The following is a 13857-nucleotide window of genomic DNA, read 5'->3' as shown; positions in this document are numbered from 1 at the left end:
ATATGCACGTGTGCAATATGATTATCAAAACCAGAGTCAGTGTCGGTCAATACAACACGACTCGGAGTTAGTGTCGGTCAATACAACACAACTCCCACCACAAACCCCACAAACAAAACCCAGAGTCTGTGCCGGTCAATACAACACGACTCGAACAACACTACCAGGAGTACTAGAGTACTTGGTGACTTTCAAACATCACCATAGCTCACCTCAGTGGCTTTCCCCAATTCCAAACTCTCCAAACCCACAACAAAGTCGACTTTTCCCCGTTTTTCGTAAATATTTTCCCCTTCAGTTCTCCTATGCTTAAACGTTAATAAAAATTGTTTCAATTCGAATTAGTCAAGTTATGAGTTTATTTCTCAAAGTCTAAGTTTCCCAAGTCTTTATTTTCCGAAAGCTCTATCATTCTAAGTTTCCAAAAGTCAACCACCCAAAATACATTTCCCGGGGAAAGTCTAGGAATTCCAACGAATCCCAACAAATGGCTAAGTCTCAAACCCCACATTTGAACTTGCCTAGGGTTGTTCATCCAACCCGAAATGTCAAAGATCCCCAGATCAATGAACCCCCACTCCGAAGTTGCGTCAAAACGCTCAATTCAACACATCATCAATATCATAAGTTATGAAACAATCATAACAAGAAATCATCATCATATACAACATCAGATAAAGCATAGGTCTAGTTTATCGACGCCTATCATGCAATCATAGCTAAATATAGCAAGTTGCCCTAACCTCGAGCTGTTCCAGCTTCGCAAACAAAGTTCTCCTCAAACAATTGCTCTGAGTCTTCCAAAGTTCCCTCAACTGAACCTCGGAGAAAAACAAAGCAGAATCCAAACAAAATCGATTAGTTCGATCGCAATACAATACATAAACGATAGACAAAGCATTAAAGCTTCAGAATAGGACAATCAGGTACGAAAAGACAAGTTTTCGAAACCGAAAAACTCCCCCCTAAAGGAAATAGTCCACGGCCTCAAAGGAAAAAGGGCTTCGACTCTTTTTCTTTAATCAAATCAATTCACAAGGTAGTTTTAGGGTAAAACTAAGGCAAAGAAACTGTCAGAACAATTTTCGGACAATCGGGCCGGAATACGACTACGCAGGGGCATTTTGGTCCAAAATAAAGGCTCAAAACTTCAAAGTTATCAGTTCTGAAAACAAATTTGACAGCAACGATCCTCATGACTTCCGTGACAACAAATCCTAAAGGCACGAAGTCAGATTAAGTCTTTTCGACAATAAAGTTTCGAAATGTGAGCAAAAAGGGTTTTGAAACAGTTTTTCAGATCCTGGACAACTGGATCACAATCAGCGTTTACTGACAGAGGTTTTAGGCTCATGGAAACCTAGAGAACATAACCCAAGCAAGAAATCGAAGAAAACGGACAATTTTAGAAAAAGCTCAAAACTTAGAGCACAGAAACGACTACAGAAACTCAGCAGAAACAGTAATCAGAGGTAGGAATCGTGTTAGTTACCTTGATACCTAGAAGTAGGGACGAACTGCACGAAGATTGGTCAAGGTTTCGCGAAAATCTCTCCTCTCCCTCTCTCTCTACAAACCGCGGCCTCAATGGTGCAAAATGAAGAGGATTTTGCTTTTTCGCCTATTTATAGGCGGGCGAAATCGCGGGAAAATGAAAATTTCGCGATTCCGATTTTTGCAGCACGATCACCGAGAAATTATAAGAGAGATTCTGGCGTCAGAATTCCAGAACTCAAAACAAATATCTAGGATTTGGGAAAAACGATATCGAAAAACTCAAAAGCGGTGTCGGTTAATCTGCCCCGAAAAACTACTTTTTGTTGTGATGCTCAAACGACAAAACTTCCAACTGAAGAAAGTTTGGAAACGTCGAAACAAGTCTGGCAACACGGACGGAATCTTCTTTAGAAGTCCCGAATAGAAAAAGTCTTCATCCATTGCTCGAAAATAGGGTTTCGAAGCAAAGAAATTAGCGTCGGCGGACATCCGAAAAGTGAAACCTATCGTGCGTACAGTCCAGAGTTCCGAAATGAAACGCTGGTCGATGGAAAAATAAAGAGAATCTTTAAATTTTCCGAGAGTTCGAAATCTCACTCAAAACGTTGCTTTAAGAGCGAAATAGTCTATTCTGGACACGCTCGCCCTAAGGCAAGTGTACAGACGACTCGCACTAACTCCGAAAACAACTACGCAACATTCCTCAAGCAATTCCTGAACTTTCTTCTTCATTAATCTTCCTCAAACAACAAACTCCTGTCACGTTTACACTGATTCTACGCGTGAGTCGGAAATTAACTTGTTCCGAAAATCCGGGTCTTACAATACTCCCCTCCAAAAAGAAAGTTTCGTCCTCGAAACTCAGAGTTCTGAGAAAAGTTCGGAATACAGTTCCTTGATCTTATCTTCCAATTCCCATGTAGTAGTGCTTGTGTCATTGTTCCTCAAAATCTTTACTTAAGAAATCTGCCTTCCCCTTAACTGTTTCACTCTTCTATCCCCACTGTTAACTATCGGCGTCTCAAAAGACAAAACATCATTCAACCTCATGTCGTCTGACTCGATTACTTGCGTCGGACCTCTGCTTGAAATGATACCGGTTGGCATTCCGTGCAGTCGCACAACCTTAGCCACTTACTTCTTTACTTTCGGTCGTCCGAAATTCTTCTTAAACTCGGTGCCTCTCTGTCATCTTAAAGTAGGTACTCAACTTGTCCTCGTGATCTTCATCTACAGTCCATCACTTGTTCGTTCGATAACTCTTAGACGAAACATTGTGTTGGAATCTAATAGTCCATTAACGTCACATCCAACTTCGTAACTATCATCACTCGCACAATGAAATCAATCTCCTACTTAGTCACCATTCGAATTAAAAATCGACTTATGTCCTTATTTCTTGTCCTTCACTAATCTTATCCCCTTCAACATCAAGTTATCAACAACTTATAAGATAATCCTCTTCTTAATATCTAACAATCCATTATTATCGTCTTCTTCCTTAGAACTTCCCTCACTCAAACCTATTTACACTTACTGAAATCCCTAACACTTCGCACAAATCGAGACTTATCCTCTAGAAGATTAAATCATAACTATACATCGAGGGACTTAACTAGCCATTTTATCATCCGATCCTTCAACATTCTGAGATTTAACTGTTATCGTAGCCGCTAACACCACTAAATCTCTTATGTGTACATGAATCTCAGCTCACTAGGTCAACCTTAGCCCTAGGATTCTCATTCAACTTTAGTAAAATTCACTTGTTACCCGTAATATGCATCATCAAAATCCATAACAAAGTCCCATTGACTCTTATACTCTACGAAACTCGTCAAAATATAACAACCTCAGGTATTCATCTTAATACTAACACCTTCCTTTTTGTGACTCAATCACCATCTCGTCAATCAACTTCTTAATCTCTCAATCAAATTCTGACAACCTTCGAGTCTTACACACCTTAGACAGACATTCATAGATTTAAAACCTAAACCTTCACCAAGTTTGGTCCTCTAATGACCTTTAATCCTTCAATACTTCTTAAATGGATATCCGTTTCTTAAAAACTATAACTCCTTCACTTACCCAAACGACCTGACCAGTGGCGTCATGCTTTCACATTCACAACTTATTATGCTAACATCATTCAAATCTTGTCACATGGTCATTATGTCCGTAACCTCATAATCAACATCAATCGATCACCAACCTTAACACTCCACACAACCCAGAATTCCTTTACTTCAAGATCTCTCTTATAATATACCTCAACGGTCTTAACCCGAAACTCACCTTCAGGTCTTCAATCTTCTAAGATTCAACTCCTATTGTCACACCTACAACCATAAGATCTCCTACTCGTACGCGATTCTCGACTCTCAAGATTCAATCTTAACCCTAAGATTTCAATCCAACTTAGTATATCTCACTTAGTAATCTCAGCATATTTCTTTGGAATCCATATCAACAACCTCAAGTATTCAACTTATGCTAAAACTTTCTTTCTCCAACTTAATCATTAATTCAACACTTTTCAAGCGAAAATTCATCTCTTAAGACTATAATGTCTCCACATATTAATCCAACGCTTAGCAAAACTTATTCCTCGAACTCGACTATAACAATCTAGTTCAGAGTTAATTCTTCTCACTCTCGCTACCATCAAGCTATCATCTAAAACCTGATTACATTCAACTTATTTAGTCTCTAACAATTCCACTCAGTAATCACATAACCTATGACTTCATAACTTCCGAGAAACTACTTAATACTTTTCCGGCATTAAACCTCTTGACTTAGTCTACCTCTACTTGGAGTAATCACACGAACTAACCAATCAATGTCTATACGACACTCATCGACTTCCAAAGATTTAAATCTTAATCTTTTACAATCAAATGCTTAACACGAACTTTCCTCCCAAATCCGACTAATCCTCAATCAATTCAAATTCATCTTACACATCCTTCTATCAAAGTCCATAACCAGCTGTGATTCCGAATATCACCCCCTCAATATTAGGTTGATCAGGCCTAATACATCGAAGGTGGAAATTTAGAAAAACCCACTGGAACAGTCAATGAGTTCCTATCCTCCAGTAGTCACAAATATCCTGATACTAAATCCTTTAATGATCCCGCTACGGAACTACACACCCTCAACATAACACGTATACTACCTATAAGGAATCTCCCTAAGATTCGTTCTTCAACTACTAGCTTCCTCATAAACGCAACGGTGGAAGACTACTTTCTAGACTTAGTGTGCTATTCCCAACCTCGTGTAACTTCTATAGTTAAATCACGAGCAACCTCGAATAAGGTCCTACATCGTTCCCACGTTCTTCCTCGTTCAACTCCTCAGCTCTTGCCCTCCTTGGCATGAATCCTTTCCTCTGTAGCAAATTGTTTTCCTTTCCCAACATTCCCTGATGATTCGCCCTTGAGTGCCTTGCAATCTTGGGAGAAATGTCCCGGTTGGTTGCAATTAAAGCATAGTTTTCCCTTGATCTTGCACTTACTAGCATAGTGCCCTACTTCCCTGCACCTGTAACACGTCACTGCTCTTCCCGAAGTCTTGTTTCCTGTCCCTTCGGTAGCATCATTCCCTTTCATCTTACTATCAGACGTTTCCTCCTGGGGTGTCTTGCAGTTCACAGCTAGATGCCCCTCTCGGTTACACTTGAAGCATCTCCATCCAGTCACTGAGCACTTGTTAGCAAAATGCCCAAACTTTCCACAATGAGTACATGTCACACCCTTGTCACCAACTGGCTCCCCTCCAGTATCAGCAGTCGTTGGTTTGTAGACTCTTGAGATAAGATCTCTTCCCTTGAAACGCTGATACGGTCCCCACTGATGGTAGCTCTCCCTTCTGTTGTAGCCTTGAGATCCTGACCTTATTGGTCCCCCAGCTCCAGTTCGGTTCATTCCTCTTTGTTGATACATTGCTGTCGCCATCAGTCGTTGATGATGCTCACGTGTAGCCTCCGCCATCCGGTTAAGATCCACCATCCTATATCCCATCGAACGTCCGATTAGTACTAACCATACGGTAGCACTAGACAAACCACTCAATCCGATTGAGTAGTAACGCAAGCAATTAGAGCGAAAATCGCTCTGCAGACAATCAATTTTCACTCTTTGCAGAGTCACACAACCTAGCACAGAAGACCTATTCCCCAAAGACTCCCAAAAGACTCGACTAAGCTCTGATACCACAATGTAACACCCCGATTTCCAGGTGTCACTTTAGTAACCAAAAGTAAACTTTACGCGGAAAACAGGTAATTTTTTTTTTTCGTTTGATTCCTTTTAAATCAAGCAATAGAGAAATAAAGACATAACCCCAACACTAACTAACCAATATACAAATATATACACATGTACAACCTCAGCTGCACTCTCCCGTCACGCGCACTCGCAGTGACTCCAAAGTAGTGTGCCCGTAGGCAAATAGTTACAGATCCAGATGTGTGAGTGAGAAAATTATAATTACAAACCACTAGGAGGAAGTCGGCCTCAAAATGGCCTAAGGAAAGACCCCTATGGTCCGACTGTCTCACTGTGATCCCTCAGTAAGAGAACCACACAAAAGCCATGCGTCGGGAACCTACCCTGTCCCAAAATATGAATGACGAATCAGAGCTATTACAGTAACAACCAACTCAAAAGACTCTAACCACCCATAACCCACACTACTATCATCGACCCTCCCTCGATCAGTCATGAAGTCCGGGTCCTCGTCGAAAGCTTCAGTAATAGTCGTTCCGCTCCGGCTCTTTCCCGCACAACGAATCATCACGAACCGGCTGACGGACGCCTGGCGGCAGGCCGACCGCCCAAGCACAAACATACAAACAAAGCCAAGGCGCTAGGGTCAACTTACAGAATACAATAGATATACAATCCACATGCGATAAAAGGGGTATATATATATGTTGTATATATACATATAAGTTATGTATTGCCTACCCTAAGGTATATACATAGCATGTTATCGAATCTCTTACACAATTCAATCATAATAAGATGCATTGTGTGCCAGTGCAGAATATGCTGACACAAATCCGAATAACGTCACTCTGCTTGGCGACGGGACAAAACAACAACGTCACTCTGCTTGGCGACGGAACAAATCAACAACGTCACTCTGCTTGGCGACGGAACAAATCAACAACGTCACTCTGCTTGGCGACGGAACAAATCAACAACGTCACTCTGCTTGGCGACGGAACAAATCAACGACGTCACTCTGCTTGGCGACGGGACAAACCAACGGTATTGCCACTTATAGGCTGGGCACCTCGAGACGGTCGTAACACTGGCCTCGTGTTTAACCATTTCTGCTCGGGCGTCGCTTATCACCTTTGGCTATAGTCAAGACGGTACAAACTCTACATGGTTTGACCATTTCTGCTTGCTATGCCGAACATCAACAGGCACGATGCAACTCTACATGGATGATCGTTACCTCCTGTTGTGCCAGATATAGTCAGGACCGATTCAACTCTGCATGGCTGATCGTTACTTCCTGTTATACCGAAGTACTCTGCTTGGCACTTCATCGCGTATATGCACGTGTGCAATATGATTATCAAAACCAGAGTCAGTGTCGGTCAATACAACACGACTCGGAGTTAGTGTCGGTCAATACAACACAACTCCCACCACAAACCCCACAAACAAAACCCAGAGTCTGTGCCGGTCAATACAACACGACTCGAACAACACTACCAGGAGTACTAGAGTACTTGGTGACTTTCAAACATCACCATAGCTCACCTCAGTGGCTTTCCCCAATTCCAAACTCTCCAAACCCACAACAAAGTCGACTTTTCCCCGTTTTTCGTAAATATTTTCCCCTTCAGTTCTCCTATGCTTAAACGTTAATAAAAATTGTTTCAATTCGAATTAGTCAAGTTATGAGTTTATTTCTCAAAGTCTAAGTTTCCCAAGTCTTTATTTTCCGAAAGCTCTATCATTCTAAGTTTCCAAAAGTCAACCACCCAAAATACATTTCCCGGGGAAAGTCTAGGAATTCCAACGAATCCCAACAAATGGCTAAGTCTCAAACCCCACATTTGAACTTGCCTAGGGTTGTTCATCCAACCCGAAATGTCAAAGATCCCCAGATCAATGAACCCCCACTCCGAAGTTGCGTCAAAACGCTCAATTCAACACATCATCAATATCATAAGTTATGAAACAATCATAACAAGAAATCATCATCATATACAACATCAGATAAAGCATAGGTCTAGTTTATCGACGCCTATCATGCAATCATAGCTAAATATAGCAAGTTGCCCTAACCTCGAGCTGTTCCAGCTTCGCAAACAAAGTTCTCCTCAAACAATTGCTCTGAGTCTTCCAAAGTTCCCTCAACTGAACCTCGGAGAAAAACAAAGCAGAATCCAAACAAAATCGATTAGTTCGATCGCAATACAATACATAAACGATAGACAAAGCATTAAAGCTTCAGAATAGGACAATCAGGTACGAAAAGACAAGTTTTCGAAACCGAAAAACTCCCCCCTAAAGGAAATAGTCCACGGCCTCAAAGGAAAAAGGGCTTCGACTCTTTTTCTTTAATCAAATCAATTCACAAGGTAGTTTTAGGGTAAAACTAAGGCAAAGAAACTGTCAGAACAATTTTCGGACAATCGGGCCGGAATACGACTACGCAGGGGCATTTTGGTCCAAAATAAAGGCTCAAAACTTCAAAGTTATCAGTTCTGAAAACAAATTTGACAGCAACGATCCTCATGACTTCCGTGACAACAAATCCTAAAGGCACGAAGTCAGATTAAGTCTTTTCGACAATAAAGTTTCGAAATGTGAGCAAAAAGGGTTTTGAAACAGTTTTTCAGATCCTGGACAACTGGATCACAATCAGCGTTTACTGACAGAGGTTTTAGGCTCATGGAAACCTAGAGAACATAACCCAAGCAAGAAATCGAAGAAAACGGACAATTTTAGAAAAAGCTCAAAACTTAGAGCACAGAAACGACTACAGAAACTCAGCAGAAACAGTAATCAGAGGTAGGAATCGTGTTAGTTACCTTGATACCTAGAAGTAGGGACGAACTGCACGAAGATTGGTCAAGGTTTCGCGAAAATCTCTCCTCTCCCTCTCTCTCTACAAACCGCGGCCTCAATGGTGCAAAATGAAGAGGATTTTGCTTTTTCGCCTATTTATAGGCGGGCGAAATCGCGGGAAAATGAAAATTTCGCGATTCCGATTTTTGCAGCACGATCACCGAGAAATTATAAGAGAGATTCTGGCGTCAGAATTCCAGAACTCAAAACAAATATCTAGGATTTGGGAAAAACGATATCGAAAAACTCAAAAGCGGTGTCGGTTAATCTGCCCCGAAAAACTACTTTTTGCTGTGATGCTCAAACGACAAAACTTCCAACTGAAGAAAGTTTGGAAACGTCGAAACAAGTCTGGCAACACGGACGGAATCTTCTTTAGAAGTCCCGAATAGAAAAAGTCTTCATCCATTGCTCGAAAATAGGGTTTCGAAGCAAAGAAATTAGCGTCGGCGGACATCCGAAAAGTGAAACCTATCGTGCGTACAGTCCAGAGTTCCGAAATGAAACGCTGGTCGATGGAAAAATAAAGAGAATCTTTAAATTTTCCGAGAGTTCGAAATCTCACTCAAAACGTTGCTTTAAGAGCGAAATAGTCTATTCTGGACACGCTCGCCCTAAGGCAAGTGTACAGACGACTCGCACTAACTCCGAAAACAACTACGCAACATTCCTCAAGCAATTCCTGAACTTTCTTCTTCATTAATCTTCCTCAAACAACAAACTCCTGTCACGTTTACACTGATTCTACGCGTGAGTCGGAAATTAACTTGTTCCGAAAATCCGGGTCTTACAAGTTTCATCCAACCGCATCTTTCAGTCTTCAGCCTCTATATATACTCCAAGGATTAGGGTTTGAACATTGCATGGGAATGCTACCGTTGGAGGGCAGATCTGGGATTTCCAGCTTCTGCTGTGGCTGAGTATGTTAGGTTAGGTCGTCAGATAGTACATTTGCTTTTGTACTTTGGATAGTGACTTAACCTTTAACCTTGTTGACTTCTGATCAGAGGAATGCTTCGTGTTGGAACTTGTGAAGCTTTTTGATCATAGTCAGAGGGAAGCATGGATCCTCTAACCGTTGTACCTTCTGTGTGAGACCCAAGTTTTTAAGCTTAGAATAAATCGAATAAAATTCCTATTCATGATTAGTTTGATGTAACGTGAAGGAAAACCTGAACGAGTTTATCGAATGGAATTGATTGATGAAGGAGAAAGTTCAGGGAAAGGCTAAGGATTGTATCAAAGTCAATAAAAGTTATAGCACGATTAGTATTCGCTCAAAACTAGGGCAAGAACGCTAGTAAATAGTTAATTTACACTTAAAGACACGATGGAAACTAATTCCAAAAATCTTCAGAGAAATGTTAGAACTTCTCTTAATTCTTCTATAACAAGCGTTTCGATACGAAACCCTGGAATGTACGAAGGTCAAATTCCAATACTCGGAAGTTTGCCGAAACTAAATCACTGATAGTTCAAGAAACCTAAAATTAACGAACGATGAAGACTTTTTCTATTCGGAGCTTCAAATGAAGAATCCACACGCGTACGCCTATTTCTCTTGATATTTCTAATCTTTCTTCAGAACGAAGTTTTCTCATCCGACATCAACTGCAAAAAGTAACTTTTCGGGTAAAATCGATTTACACCGACTTTGGATCGTTTGATTTAATTCCAAGAAACCTGTTTTGAGTTCTGGATTTCTTTCACCAGAACCTATCTTAGAATTCACAGAGGAATACGTAGGAAAAATCGGAATCGCGAAATTTTCATTTTTCCGCATTTTCCAAAACCTATAAATAGCAAGAAAATGAAAAATTTTCAAAACCCTTCACCCATTTGAACCCAAACCCGCGAGCACCATAGGAGGAGGAGGAAGAAAAAAAATTTCGTCGTTTCTTGCCCGATCGCTGCACCGTTCGTTGCTATTCGAAGATATCGAGGTATACATGCTATCTCTCACTTCTGATCGTTAATTCTGTCGTCTTTCTCTATGTCTTTCTGTGCTCAAAGTTTTGAGCTTTTTGTAAAACTGTCCAAATAACTCGATTTCTCTGTCTAAACTTATTCCCTGCATGCCCAAGAGCGTGTTTAGCGGATTACATTTTGCCGAATGTCGCCGAAATGCCGCCGAATTCCAATTCTGCTTGAAAAACCCATTTTTAGCCAAAGTTTCGTTCTTTCGGTTTAAAACTCTCGACTTAGCTTAGCGCTAGTAGGATTAGTTGTCATAAACGTCGTTGGTGACGTCCCCATCAAATTTGTTTTTCGAAATTCCAATTTTAAAATTCTAAGCTAAAAATATTGACCAAAATACCCCTGCGACAGTTTTCGATCCGAAAACTTTTCCGAGCTTTGATTCGTCTTAGTTACGACTAATGATAAACTAGGAACCAAGTTTGATCGAAGAAAAATCGGCGCACACAATTATGATGTGTGGCCGAGAGCTCCTCCATAGGGGGAGGAAAATTTTGTTTTTCGAAAACTTGACTTAACCCGTTAGATTATCGTACTTCGGAGTTTATAATGCTTCGTGTAACTCTAGTACTTATTGTTTGCTGAGTTTCTGACCCATTGTGATTGATTTCTGTGAATTTGCTCTTAGGTTCGTTTGAGGAACTCTGTGGAGTCGGAGAGGAAGGTTGTGAAGGAGAACCTGAGGAACACCCTGGAGGAACTACAGGTGAGGGCTACTCACTGAATACTAGATAATGCTTTAGGTGTCGACGAATTCGACTTGATTTATTGTTTATGCACTTGATTGTGTTTGACTGGGAAAAATGTTTTCTGAGGCTACGGCTGACAATTGATAATCATTTATCGCTTGAATTGTTTTTGAGATTGATTCACATGCTATGTGCTAAATGGTTAATCTAGGATGTGTTGATTTTGATTTACATGCTATGTGCTAAATGGTTAATCTAGGATGTGTTGATATATGTGCCATGACTGTTGGATCGTGTTACTTTGATTATGAGATTACACATGTATCTGTTGTACGTCAGAGAGGATAAACGGGCAGTATGCAAGAACTTATCACGAGATTTTGGGAAAGATTGACGGGACGGACCGAGGTTCGGGCCCTTAATAATTTTTTAGTGGATCGAGACCTTCTCTGGGAATTAATTGGGATTATGGGATCTTTTAAACTCATAAGATTAGAGACAAAACTAAATGGAAACCAATTCACAAGGAAAATTCATAATACATTAAACAACCTCTGAACCCTTTAAAGAATGATAACAATCTCAGATGAAAGCTTAGGGTTTGGATATTAGCTTTGGAAAATGAGAAGTGTCGCCGAATCCAAGATTAAGGAAAACTAATAAGTCTGAGTATTTTATACTCTTTGCTCGATGAGCAGTTTATTTATTGGACTATCTAAAGGATAAGTCAGGGAACTATAAGTTTCCAAGTACATTGTTACTCTTCGCTCGCTGAGCAGTTTTTGACCATCGGATTTAGATGAGTCAGATGACTCGAGAAGTCATCATGAGTGGTTGCACTCTTTTTAATATTTAATTGTCTTTTGTCGCAGAATCGACTTTTACCTTAGGGTATTCTTTTTAGAGACAATAAGTTAGCTAGAACACGTGACGAAGTGACGAGTAAGGTCGGAGACGTTGTTTGGCTAATCACTTTGCATTCATGCACACATTTTGAGGTTTATACACGGCAGGAAGTCGGACCTCGATGGATTCCAAAATGGTCCTAAGACCCGGATTTCCATATAAGAACACTACGGTGATTCTTAGTAGCAGACGGAAATGGCAGACTTGCGGGTTCACTGCTGATCTGACTACATTTTGTATGGTATAAGAGACGCCCGAGCGGAAATGGTCCCACCGTGGATGGTGTTAGGGCTGACTCGATGGTGCCCATCCCTCCGGAATGCATCTTGTTCCTTAGCATTGCATTCATGCACCATGCATGTAAGACCCAAGTTTTTAAACTTATGCTAAGTGAATAAACTTCTTATTCACGATTAGGGTTGATGTAATGTGAAAGGAAACCTGAACCAGAGTTTACTAAATGAAATAAATTTTTGAAGGAGAAAGTTCAGGAAAAGTTTAAGGATAGCATCATGATCGATAAAAGGTATAGGACGATCGATATTCGCTTAAACCTAGGACAGAACCTTAGGAAAAGACTATGTTCCACCCTTGGAACATTGTAGTTATTTAGTCCAAAAATCTTCAGAGAAATGTTAGAACTTCTCTTTTTCCATATATAACAATCGTTTCGAGGCGAAACTCTAGGATCTACGAACGTCCGATTCCAATCATCGGAAGTTTGCCGGAACCGAAACCCTGGTATTTCAAAACCCTGGAATCACCCGAAAATGAAGACTTTTTCTATTCAGAGCATCAAATGAAGATTCCACGCGCGTACACCCATTTCTCTTGATGATTTCAATCTTTCTTCAGAAGGAAGTTTTCTATTCCGACAATCGATGCAAAAAGTAACTTATCGGGTAAAATAGTTTTACACCGACTTTGCATTAGTCGCCAAAAATACAAGGAGACCTCATTTTAGTTTTGGAATTCTTACTCCAAAACATATCTTAGAATTCACGGAGAATGACGCCGGAAAAATCAGATTCGCGAAACTTTCATTTTACCGCGTTTTGCCAACCTCTATATATAGCAAGAAAGGTGAGAAAAATCACAAAAACTCCTCCATTTTCTCTCCAAGGCCGCGAGCTCCATTGAAGGAAGAGGAAGAAGAGCTTTTCTTCATTTCTTGCTTGATGATCGATTAAACAGTTGCTACTTCAAGGTTTCGAGGTATAGTCGCTAATCCTTACCTCTGATCGCTTTTTCCATAGCTTTTCTCTGGGTATTTCTGCGCTCATAGTTTTGAGGTTTTTGCAAAACTATCCTGAATATCCCATTTTTGATTCTAAACATCTTCCCTACATTCTTCTGAGTATGTTTAGCTAATAATACTCCGCCGATTCTCGAAAAACTACCGTCGAGTTTCAATTCTGGTGAAAATACCCATTTTGGGGCAAAGCTTCGTCCTTTGGGCTGAAAACTATCGCCTTAGCTTAGAGCTAGTAGGATTAGTTGTCATAAACGTTGTTGGTGACGTCCCCATCCAATTTGTTTTTCGAAATTTCAGTTTTGAATTTCTGAGCTAAAAATCATGACCAAAATACCCCTGCGACAGCTTTTGATCCGATAATTTTTCTGTAAGGCCCAAGTTTTAACGCTTTGGATAAGTGAATAAAATAAAAGAGTTATTTGATTAA

This window comes from Lotus japonicus, chromosome 3, assembly GCF_012489685.1.
Source record: "Lotus japonicus ecotype B-129 chromosome 3, LjGifu_v1.2".
Taxonomy (NCBI): domain Eukaryota; kingdom Viridiplantae; phylum Streptophyta; class Magnoliopsida; order Fabales; family Fabaceae; genus Lotus; species Lotus japonicus.
This window is presented reverse-complemented; position numbering follows the sequence as displayed.